This window comes from Astatotilapia calliptera, chromosome 3, assembly GCF_900246225.1.
Source record: "Astatotilapia calliptera chromosome 3, fAstCal1.2, whole genome shotgun sequence".
Lineage (NCBI taxonomy): Eukaryota > Metazoa > Chordata > Actinopteri > Cichliformes > Cichlidae > Astatotilapia > Astatotilapia calliptera.
Genome location: NC_039304.1, coordinates 38,485,661 through 38,498,594, shown reverse-complemented (window position 1 = coordinate 38,498,594; position 12,934 = coordinate 38,485,661). Strand labels below are relative to the sequence as shown.

The following is a 12,934-nucleotide window of genomic DNA, read 5'->3' as shown; positions in this document are numbered from 1 at the left end:
CACATAAGTACACAAAATGATTGATCCAGCTGATGATGAAGAGCAGGGGGGAGGGGTTGTTGAAGGGCATCTGCAGAGAACCCAGATTTTAGCAATCAAAACAAATATGTGTTTGGAGGGTGTTATAACTAAGTTACCAACTTACATGATGAGAAGTAAGAATTTCAGGAAGATGTTGCTTTTTAATCTGGACAGATTAGGCTGTAACTTAACCTCGTGATGAACCAAACAACGATGTGCAGTAATGCCAATAAGGTTAACAAGGACAAATTGAAATAATAGCAGAGATTTATTCAGAGATTTGTGGTGTGTGTTGCTTGGCAGACCGTTTACCATGACTGTGCCAAATTATTACAACAGTAGAATTAAACGCATGTTTTTCTTGGCTTACTGTATCATAGTTTAAGATAGATTAACAACACTCTGAATTTGGGTTGCTGTGAGAGGAGCTGTTAATGAAGCTGGTTTTTAAAGGATGTGTAGCAGAAATATAATGAAGAAAAATGTTTAAATTTTGAGATTTTTAAAAAATCTGAAAAAAGTGTGCTTCTATATGTATGTGAATTTTTTCATGCCCATGTTCTCTGTCCATGCATTTGAATGGCAGCTTTAAAAACAAGCACAGGAGGATTGCCTATGCAGTCCTGTAAGCAGCAAGACGTTCTAGGATCATTTAAATGAAGCAAAATTAAATTCTAAAAGCTATGGTAATAATTGTTTTTATCTTTTGTGCTAAGTTTAGATATAATGAAATATGCCATGTAACTAGTGCACTCGTCCCACACTGTTCAAATTTTGAAATGATTGGCTTGGCGGTGAGATACATGCTGCCATACACTTTGCATACATTTTAGTACTATTGAATGACTGATATCAATAAATAAATAAATACTTACATACATACATAAATACATGAATAAATATATGTTTTGATCTAGAGTGGAGAGCCTCACTTGTTGATCCACAACAACATTGTGGAGCAACTATTCCTCCACAGCTGGTGATCTGCCCACAGTTTTCATTCTATAGTCATCAGTTAACCTTAACATTGTAGGAAATTTTTTTCTTTAAAGTCAACAGTTTTACACTTTTTGTGTCACGTGTCATTTTTCTGCTTTGCAAAGTCAAACTGTATTTGTTGAAAAGGTGAAAAAGGCTTGACCTGACGGGAAATCCTGCAGAAGAGGACGACAAACTAACAGATGAAAGTACAAACAAGTTAATATTCAATGATGAATCAATAAAAGAGCATTTCAGAAACACAGCGTGCTTTAACAGAAAGGCCGACTGAGGCTTCAGCTTGGCTCCCACTGACTACTTAACGGTAAACTCTGGATATGTTACTGGGGTTCAAAATCTATCTAAGTCACACATCCTCACTGACACTTGATAAAAACGCTGATGACCTGTTGTTTCAAGTTGTCTCCAAGGCTGATGTAAATTTCTTCCACATCTGTTACAGTGTGTGGCTTAAACCATAATGGTGTGTTCATTTAATGTTACACAATTTTGTTTTCCCAGTCACAAACGGCAGTCCCATGAACACGTATTATATAAAGTATAATAATAGATCTATTTTGTTGTTTTCTAACAAATTTCCTGTGTCAGAGTTTTGATCAACTTAAGTTCTTGTGAATATTACACATTTTTAAAACCACTGTTTGTTAATTATGACCTTTATGCCTCATTACTGATTAATAACTCTAATAATACTCTAAAAAAGATCATTTCTGGATTATTTTGACTCTAAAAAATAATCAAATAAAAGGGTCAAATTTACCAAGAACATTTGTTTTGAAATCATTTATATTGTCTATACAGTCTTTCTGCAACACCGTCTGGAGGTTTCCCAGTATAAACCTGTTACAGGCATAACTGGCATCACATGTTGGCCATATCTTTATGCTATATTTAGATTACTTGCTTGGCATATATTGTTTGAAAGGGTAGTGTCCCTTAAAGCACACAGACATTTCTTCTTAATTTTTGACACATAAATGCAGTCAAAGGGCTTTGGGGTTTTTTGGTTGCCTTGTTTTTCAAGAGATGTTGCAGTTAAACCTTTAAACATTGCAGTTTCTAAAATGGAAGGAAATAAGCAGTTTATTTTGAAATACCAGCTTTTTCTCTTATGGATATTTATTATTCCTCATCAATTAGACAAAGGCAGTGTCACGAACCAGGCCATACGGTCATGACAAAAAACAAAACAAAACAAAAAACAAACAAACAAAAAAACAGACATGGTTAGGAATGTATTCCAAGCTGCTTTATTCTTTTAAACAAATAAAACAGAAAAACACCTACTGTCAAAAACAAACAGTGGTGTGTGAAGGAATGGATGAGTGAAGATGATGCATGTAATAGTGTCAAAAGCAAAAACAAAACCGAACACAGCCAAAGTCCAACCTGGTGTCTCAGAGCCAACCAAAACTATGCCCTAAAGGCTTTTTATATAGAGTCCTGGCACACTGGCCCAGGTGTTGCCAGTGTCACTGATTGTAAACGGGAACTCCGCCTCTCCAATGCCTGCAAACAAGACACACATGAGCCAAGAGGAAGGCAGGGTGCAGTGGGTCGTCACAGGTAGATCTTGTCCAATTAGCCAATAATATTATTACTACATACTAATGCTGTGTCCTTAGTGGTCTGTACTGCATGTTGAAACTGAGTGATTTCATGATACAGTCCTTGACATGGTAATTTCTTTAGTTTAAAGATGCTTATTGTCAGATAGTTTAAACTTTCTAAAAAAACGTTGTACAAGAACTTCAATATTAGATGTTTTTGTATGATTCCCAGAGATTAAAGATGCATCTCAATTCTCAAGTACCCGAGTCTGTACTCTTGTTCTCACTAGTCCAGACTTTGTAAGTTCACAGGCTGCATCTTTCAGAGGACCCAGTCTTCGCGGTCTACGTGGGCCGGGTCCTCTGACGACTGAGACGGTCGGAAGTGTGAGGCTTGTGAACTGGGCCAAAAGATTTGTGTCACCAGCTGTCTCGGTGTAGTTATAATAAACTCAGCCTTCTGCTCCTCGCTCGCTAAAATATATAACAGGACACTGGAGTAAAGTCTCGGTCATCTCACACTTCTGTTTAATCAGATTTCTGTTTGAAATATTTTCAGCTGTGTGAAAACTATAACTTTAATCTCAGCCAAACCAATTTACTCAGGAGCAAATAAAACACTGAAAAAAGCCAAACAATAACCATTTTAAGTCATCTAAGTGACTTATATATCATGTTTAACCCGAGTAGTGAAAGACCGCACGAGGTCTGAAAACGATGTGCCGGGAGTTCGCTGTTCTCGCCGGCTCTACTGAGCCTTGATCTCCTGGTCAGCTATCGAGCTGCTGGGTAACAGACGTTTCTGAAAACTTTGGAGCACTTTTGCAAATATGTGATGTCTCGATAAATCAAGCAGATATTTGAAGTTCATACAACTCCATTCCCGTTTTGTAAGTTTATTTTGTCCCTGAATTGGGACATAGAAAAGGTGTCAAACACTCCTCCTACTGACATGCTCTGACCACTTCCTACTCCTAAGCAGCCCTGGTCACATATCGTGTTGGACTTCGTCACGGGCCTGCCGCCCTCTTCTGGTAACACCCACATCCTCACTTTAATTGACTGTTTCACTAAGGTGCAGTGTTGGTTAAGTTACTTGAAAAAAGTAATCAGATTACAGTAGCATTACTGCCCATCTCTGCTAAGGTGTTCCACTTTGTGGCTTCACCTAAGCTTCCTTCTGCACTAGAGACTGCCAAGTCACTTACTTCCTCTGGTTTTCACCCACAGACTAACGGCCTAGCAAAATGGGCCAATCAAGAGCTGGAAGCCGTTTTCTGCTATGTGTCATCCATATCAGACTACTCCATTAACTGGAGAAAATCAAAGATTCTGCCTCTGAACTATGAATTTCAGAGCATTTCCACCACTCAACTGCAGCTGGGTAACATTAGATGTTTAGTTATAGATGACAGTCTGTTGGCATCACATTTTAGGATGGCCTCAGCTTTCTTGGAACCCCAGCAGAGTAGGTACCGAAAAAGGATCTGATCTAATGGAAAAGCCTAAAAACTAAATTGAGTCAGTCACTACTTTTATAAATGAGGCTTTTAGAGAAGAAGGAGAATTTGGACCTGGAAACAGCTGATTAGGGATGGGTATTGATAAGATTTTCACGATTCCGATTCCATTTTCAATTCTGTTTAACGATTCGATTCTTTATCGATTCTTTTTAAAAAAGGAGAACACTAAGTTCGATTAGCTTAGAACTTTGTTTTATATCTTCTCTTTGAACAAGATAGAAATTGAGGAGTAACATGGCCTTACAAACCCAACAGTGAGATCTTAAGAGATCCACAGTCTACGGCTCTTCAATGTGGTGTCACAGGGTCCCCAGGAAAAAAAATTGTAAATGTAAAATAATAAAATAAATATTCTTCTGTAGCAATAACAAAGTTTAACATAAATTATTCTGTAGCAATTACACAAGAATATCCAGTAATGTCCCTGCCTACAATTAAACACATTCACTTACCTAAAATTGGGGGCATCTGCTGTGGCAAATAGGTTCAAGCCAGTGTTGCCAACTTAGCGACTTTGTCGCTATATTTAGCGAATTTTCAGACCCCTTAGCGACCTAAAAAAAGACGTGAAAGCGCGTATTGCTTTTACTCTCAACAAGCAGTGGGTGCTGTAACGCAGTCAGTTCTTCTTTTACTCTTTTACTCTTATGCTGTTTTGTGGATCACAAGGTTTAAAACTACTTATAAACACACACACAAAGTAACTCCACCAGAGTGCCTATTTCAGGTCACTTTTGCCGGTCCAAGCCCGGGTAAAGGAGCAGGGTTGGAATTGTGACATTAAAAAAAACAATAATTGCTAAAAGAAATTTAATTTGTAGTTCTAAATAAACTCTAAATGCATTTAGGACGTTTTTTACTCACTTTGTCTCTTCCACGATGTTATTTCTCTCTCCAACAATGTAGGTTACAATTAGATTAGCATGACCAATTATGCAAATTAGGCGATGACGTCATTTAGCGACTTCTAGCGACTTCTAGGACAACCAATAGCGATTTTCCTTACTGAGGAGTTGGCAACACTGGTTCAAGCCTTTTACCACAAACTTAGTCACTGCTCGGTGACATTTGTCTATCCTGGCCTGAAAGGAGACGCTACCGGTAGACTGCAGTGAGAACTGCCAGCATCTGAGCCAGACTCTGTCTGTCTGTCTCATCATGGTCACCTAAATGCACAGTAATGGCAGGTTTTGTAATAAGGCAGATCGCGCTAACATAATATGCACTGTTAGTTGATTATTTACCTGCCGCATTAACGGGAGAGGACGTGCAAACGTTACCGCTGCTGCTGGGTTGAGAGTCACGAGTCCGGAGCAGAATTAAAAACATGACATTCATTTAAGGTCATCGCGTGTTTTGTGAGCAAATGCTTTTGCATATTCGTAGTGTTTCCTCCCTTAAATGAAGTATCTACTTTGCAAGTATTGCAAGTTGCCCTGTTGTCATCCGTTCTCGTAAACTTTTGAGCGTTTGAGCTGCTTAGGCGCCGTGTTTCTTGCCAGGTAAATGACGCTCCGCAACGTGGTGACGTCATTCGGGGCGACTGGAATCGATAAGGGAATCGTTTGCAAAAATGTCAAACAATTCCAAGGAATTGAAACAGTGGGAACCGGTTCTCAACAAGAACCGGTTTTCGATACCCATCCCTACAGCTGATAGCAACAAACTTAGAACAAACAGTTTATGAGGGGAAGAGATGAAGCAAAAAAGCCAAAGACCAATTGTTTTATTAGTTTTTTAAACCCACATCCTTTATTTCTTTATTTATTTTAGTCTTTTGGAGCAAATAGGAAAACAATGAAGGAAACAGATCAGAGCGTCAAGTTTCAGTTACAGCTAAACTGTTATTTGCACTATTGCCTGTTTTCAGAGAGGAAGGCTGAAACATACGTATGTTCTTTACTTCTTTGACAATGCAAAACTGCACTAAATATTTTGTCTATCAGCTCTGAGAGTAATTTCATGAGAGGACTAAGAGATCTGGTTAAAAATTTATGAGCAGTGGGATTTGTTCAGTCCTCCAATGGGAGCTAAACTGTGGCACAGAGCGTTGGGATGCTGTCTTGGCATGGTCACATGGACTCCAGCAATTGGATGGCTTCATCTGCCTGAAAGTGGTCTTAACATTACTCACATGCACCAATGAATCCTGTCAGCCAAACAAGACTGTCCACCTTAAGAAGCTTTGATAACTGGACCTGACCATAAGTACACTCAGTTGTTGTCTTCTCTTGGATCTTTCTCCAATGACATTTAAACTGTTGCTCTTACACGTGACTACACAGCAAATCCAGCATGTCCAAATTAACACTGTCGGATTTGATTTCAACACTATTAAAGTGTCTATATGGGTCCACACCAGAGAGTGTTAATTTAACTCTTTTTGGAGAGTTGGTACGTTAACTCTGATTTAGTGTTAAACACCAAATCTGTCTGGAGTTGATAATTTAACACTTGGTGTTAAGAGTTTATATATTAACTCTCAAAGAGTATTTTAGTTTAACTACGTAAGAGTTATCTTCTAATTCATTCTAAAAAGCGGGAATTTTACTGTTCTGAACTTCTAGAAATTTCTTTTGGAAATAAACATTTACTAAAAAGATGCAATGGTTTTTGAAAAACATTTATTCTGAACTGTGCACCACAATTTCAAAACATTTTCTGAAAGATGTAACAGTATACATGTTCTCACTTTCATTAGAATTGTGTTTATCAAAAGGTCTGAGCTGGTAAATGCAAATAACAGCATTCTCATCACTTATTTCTTCAATACAATATGCATGTCCTTCATTCATCCCTTTGTGGAACTTCAACGCACTTCTGCTCTCCCCCATATTCCATCTTCACAAGCATATCCTGTGTGGAGATTGAATAAAAATTAGTTGACACTAATTAATGGCACAAATAATCCAGTAAACAATTGCAGCACAGTAAAAAAAAAGGAATCCTTTTTGAGCCATTACTTGTGTAAAGTATTTTCCCAAAAGACAAAGACACAGGCAACAGGTAATACTGAACTAAATGTAAAACCTCAACCTTTTAAATTTTTACCTAAACCATGTGCACAAAACTCTGGAGGGATCTATGCTAACGCTGAATCCAGTCAGGACGTCTGCTACTGCTGTTTGCTCGGTTTGTTTTGTTTTTTATGGGCGATCGTTTTCAGGCTTCAAGTAGCACCATTATACCAACATTTCACATTCTAGACATTGTTTTAGGTGTATTTGACCAAAGGTTTGACTGAAAATTCACATGCAAGCTTTTTCAAGGCTGTGGCATTTGCCCGCAAACAATACCTTTCAGCTAGCTAAAACAGAATATTATGCTATCAGCGAGCAACATGGCTAATGCCTTTCACACAGCTTTGTCTCAACTCCAAAGAGCCACAGAAGTAAAAGCTCATAATAACAATTGAAACAATCTTTGAAAAAATGACTTACCAAGCATGGCAAACAACTCAAATATGTAGAGCAAAATGTTCTGAAACGGCTTCACTTCAGCTTCGATTGGAGCCGTGCTGGGGGCGGAGTCTGTGAATTTACTCTGTTGGTGTCATAGCCCCTCTAGGAGTTCAGAGTTAAGAGGTCAAGAGTTAATGTTTCCATTGTAACACCTCCAGATTTGACAGAGAAACACTCATTTTTAACACTCGATTTTAACTCCTATCATTTTACACCTCAGAGTTACATTAAAAGAATGTGACTGTGCTTAGAGTAAAATTAACTCTACTTTTGCAAGGAGACTATTAACACCAAAACATTTAACACTTTTGAATTTGCTGTCGTGACATACCTCAAACTGAAGAAGTGCCTTTACATAATGAAACATGTCGCCATGAAGAGAAGTTTTGTCTTTATGTCATCTAAACAGGATTTGTAATGTGACTCCAACTTCTGTTAGTAATGTTGTGTTACTGTTGAAATGTGAACTGTTTCTTTAAAGGGCCCATAGTCACAGTCCACACCAACACAAGTTCAACATGAGTGAAACAGAAACTCTGACTCCGTGAAAGGTTCATGGGTCAACATCACATTAACCATTATGGAGTCTCTGATATAAAACCATGATATGATCCAAATGGAGGATCATGTTTATTATTATGGAGAAAACCACAGAGAGAGGCTCAAACTGTTTTTGTGTCACGGTAACTTCTGCTGTGAGTTTAATATTCACTCACTTTAATGTTCACCTTAGAATCCTTTTTGTCAGGTGGATGTTACATTCACCAGCTGTCTGTTGGTCTTTGGTTTTACTTTAATGTACAATGACTCTACATTTTGCAATCAAGTCAAACCGAGGACAGTAAGGATCTCCAGAACCATTCATATTCATGAGAGAACTCAGAGAAGTTTTTCAGAAGATAGTTACCAAATTATGGTAGTAGAATAAAAATGTACAACTAAAAATACAAATTTGTTACTGTTCCCAAAAAAGATATAAATGTTTTGGTTGATGTGTATTTTCAGTCTTTACTGCATCATTGGCGATGACAGGAAGGAAGAAGCTTTTTATTTGTGAATTTAAGGCAACTAGCAAAAAAATTATGGCTTTTAAAATGTGTTGAACACATTTCCAACATAGTAACATCGACAGTATATTTACACTATAAACACATGCAATAAACATTTACTACACAGTACACATAACAGCAAACATTTGTCTTCTAGCAAACCATCAGCATATTTTCAGTGAGAGATTTCAAAAGCTGCTGGGTTAAACCGAACAATAAAAAGCACTAAATACAAATGTATTTCTATTCTTTTTTAAGAGCCTCAATAATATTTGTCTTAATGAGGTTTCTGCTGTGATGTCACATGTGCACAGAGTTATCCACCATACTGAACGTGATCAGAACCACCTGAAGTGTGCATTCATGAAGAGGGCGTTACACCAAAAACCTCTCCTTGCTTTGACTGCTAGCAGATTGCCACAGTTGTCCATAGTTTGGATGGAAGAAGCTGACTTCTGCAGGAACGTGCCAGCTGACCACTGAGGAGTAGTAAAACTTTAAAAGTGCAACGCAAACCAGAAACGGAGAATATTAGCCTTCAAAATAAAAGAAACGCCTCAGTGCAGCAGTTGAGAACAAATGGTGTTTGCAGACAAGTTGGTGTTTTCCATCAAACTGGAGTGACTGCAGCAATCCATTAACTAACCAAGGAATTGTAAGGCTTTAACCAACCAGTTGTATTTTTCCCTGGTGACAGGTGGTTACCAGAGCTCCAGTCCTTTGTGACTAAGGTCCTACTCACTTAACCCTATGACCTGTTCAAAATAGCAAAATAATTGTCATGTGACTTCAAATCCTTAGTATTATCCAAATAAATCATTTCAAACACCATTTAATTAACATCTTAGTTATGAAGATAAAAAAAGGTGGGTCTCTATGTTTTTTAATCAGGGTTTAATTTTTCTATCAAATTATGAAGCCAGAGATACAAAAAACACTATATTCAGCTCATATTCATATTCAGTTATTTTTTTCCTCTTTAGTTCAGAGTAATTGTTTATGTGTCTGTTTGCTAGAAAGGACATGTTCTCTTCATAACACAAACATAAAACAGTGACTCACCGGCACACTCATCCACATACCAACATACATACTAGTAATAAATAAAAACACAATATAATTTAAAAGGAGTAATATTCTTCTGTTTTCATTTTATTGTGCCACGTGTATCACCACATCTAATCAGAAAGCCTCTAATCTCTCCTCCAGCCATAAAACACATGCAGCAACACGTTGTATATGGGAAAAACAAAAAAGCAAAAGCAGTTTGAACTTATAAAGAACAGAAAAACATGTACAGATTAAACACAGAGGCACTGATTTAAGCTACTAAATGAAAATATGGCCCAAAGCCTTCTATGAAGAAAGGTTGTGGCAATAAAAGGTGAACATTTTATAAACACAAAGCAGTGACTTTGTTTTGGTGATTGATGTAAATCACCTTCTAACTGGCTTAAAAAATGCCTCCACTGCCGTATGTTATCTACCTATTATTCTATTATTATTTATCTTGTTGATCACTGATTTATGTTGACTTTCAGATACTGCTGTAGTTGGTTTTTAGGCCTACCATTTCTTTTGTTGTTCATTTGTCCACATATTTTTTAAGGACCCAGTGCACACCATGGTAAGATACATTTTTGGCTCATAGCTCGTTGATACAAATTAACGGCGGTGAGACTGTCGTCTTTGGTATTTTTTGTTGTTGTTTTGAGATTCAAATTTAAAAAATAGAAACCTGTGATCTGATTTTGGAACAGATTGGTAATAACAAAGTACCTAAAGATACAACATTTAATTAAAATTAACCATCTGCTTGTTAGCAGGTTTTAAATCTCACATAAAAGCGAGGCCCTGCCATTGTGCATACATTTAATAACATTTTACTTTTTTTTATGCAGAACAGAGAAACCTTGCTTTAGTAAATCTTAAATAAAGGAATAACACAACTTTGTAATTCTGCTTCCAGGATTATTTTATCACTATTATTAGTTGCATTATTTTACTTCCTTACTTCCTGTGCTGAGTCAGTTCTGCATGGCAGCTTTGGCTAACCAAGAAATGGAGCTGCAATTTTGGGAAAACTAGCAAGAAGGAACTACTGATGAGTGCAATGCTAAAATTGCATCTAGCATTGTTAAAGCAACATTTTATTGCACAAAGAGACACAGAATATCTTTTTAAAACTACCTGATCATTTTTAATAATCCTCACAGAGTCAGATGTCTTAAGTCTTTCTAGCTGAAATTTTAGGTAGGAATAACATTGCAGTATACTCACAGGACAAAACTGGGACTTAAGCATTTTCATTGCTACAACTTTTTTCGACAGATGACTGTGGTCTTTTACTGGACTGTTATTAATAATAATATCAGTGAATGTTGGCAAATTACGTAGTTTGGAAGCAAAGTTTCAGATCACACAAAGACATGAAGAAAAATCACATCCAAAAACATACAGGCACAGAAAACACGTCAAATAAAATCAAATCAAAACACACATCCAGCAAGACACATGTGGAGAATTTGGTCTTTAGGTTGATACATTCATGAAATGGAGAAGGCTAATTGTCATTTATTCAAGTACAACTCAAGCGGGTCCATCACACTTATGTTTAAAATGGAAGCAAAGATGTGCTTACTTTGACGAGCATTAGTGTACAGTTTTTCAGACATTTTAAGTTAAGCTTACAACATTTTAGGGATAAACTGTCCTTTACTGTCCTCTGAGAACTGAGTAATTATCTGATGTGTTAACACACAGCACATAATAATAATAATAATAATAATAATAATAATAATAATAATAATAATAATAATAAAATCTTGTTTAGGTATAGATTGTGCTTATCCTGATTCATCTGTACATGATTAGACACTAAAGTTGCTCTTCATGTACACTGTAGATCTACATAATTTATGTTATTTAACAGAAAGCAACACAACATAAACAAAGAAACAAACAGACATCTTCCAGAACATGTGTGATCATAACCAAAGCTGTAATCATCAAGAACATCGACTAGAATTAACGTAAAGCCTTTAGTCTTGGTGTTTTCTCCCAACAGACCGTTGAGCAATCATGGAGTGAGGGACGGCTTGGTTATGCAAATATTTCCCAAAGGCAGAGCTGCTTCAGTATGAAGAAATCATCTCTTTGAGCAGGTAAAGAACTACATTTCTTTAGCCGAGTAATCATTAACTCACACTTTATACCAAATCAGGTTGCCGCTTGTGCCAGGGCTAGCATGATTTTCAGGGCAACTTAATCTCAGTCTAAGGCAACGAGAATTATGGCTTTAAAAATGTATTGCACATATTTCAAACACAGTAATTTTGGACAATATTGCAATTGATGCTGAAATATTGCAGTTAGCCTTTGACCACCAGCACTGACTCAATTTGAAGATCATCAAAGGTAAAACAATCACAAGTGACAATATATATTTCAAAGTAATCAGTTATATATTAACTTATTTATTCAAAATATTAGTTAATTTATTAGCTAGCTCACTTTGAATTAAAAAAAAAATGTTAAGGGTCGTTAGTTTTTGTTTTATAAACTATTTATGCTTAACTTTGTTTGACCGGTTACGTTTTACTGCTTTACCATAAATAATGTATTTTCAATCCAGTGTTTACGAAAGACTGAGGTTCGAGTTTAGTGGCAAAAAAAAAGGTAAGTATAAATGCAGATTTCAAAGTAAGCAGTAATTCCACATTATATTCTATGTCCATTTAAATATTAGCTATACTAGTAAGATTGGGAGTTTTGTATCTGAGGTTGCTTAATGTTGATCTCAAGAGAAATCTGGTTTTAGGATATGTATTAGTGGTACTGTGATTAATGTTTGAGGCCAAAACACTTAAAAGGGGTGTAGCAAGTAATCAGTCCATGGTTTGGTTCATATCTTGCTGTTTTCTTTAATTCAATTATTCTTAGGTATTTCCAGGGGACTGTCTTTGGATGATCTTTCAACACCAGACTAGCGTGCCTTAACTAGAAAGTAACAGTTCCACATGGCATCAGAAGATGGAGCTAAGTGGGAAGTGATTCATTTCTCTGAATTGATACACCTACACTGGTTAATTTAGTTTTTTGTTTGTAACGTCCAAAACGACTATTATGACAGGTAACTCCGATCCGAGAAGTCTAGAAGAAAAGACATAAAAATCTAATATTACGTGTTTCAGATACAGGATGAACTGAAGGGCTGTATAAAAGCACCATTCAAGGATTTTTTTAACTCAAGGAACAACAAAGAAGAAACTTAATGCATCTGTTATGTTGTAGATGTTTTTACCTGTTAGCTTGTTTTGTTTTTGAGCTTT

General features: G+C 36.6%; 1 protein-coding gene across 1 annotated transcript in view; it reads left to right on the top strand.

Moving 5' to 3' along the window:
* The window catches only part of LOC113019455 (deleted in malignant brain tumors 1 protein-like), a 616,212-nt gene that overhangs the window by 497,132 nt on the left and 106,146 nt on the right, over positions 1-12,934 (top strand). The window lies entirely within an intron of this gene.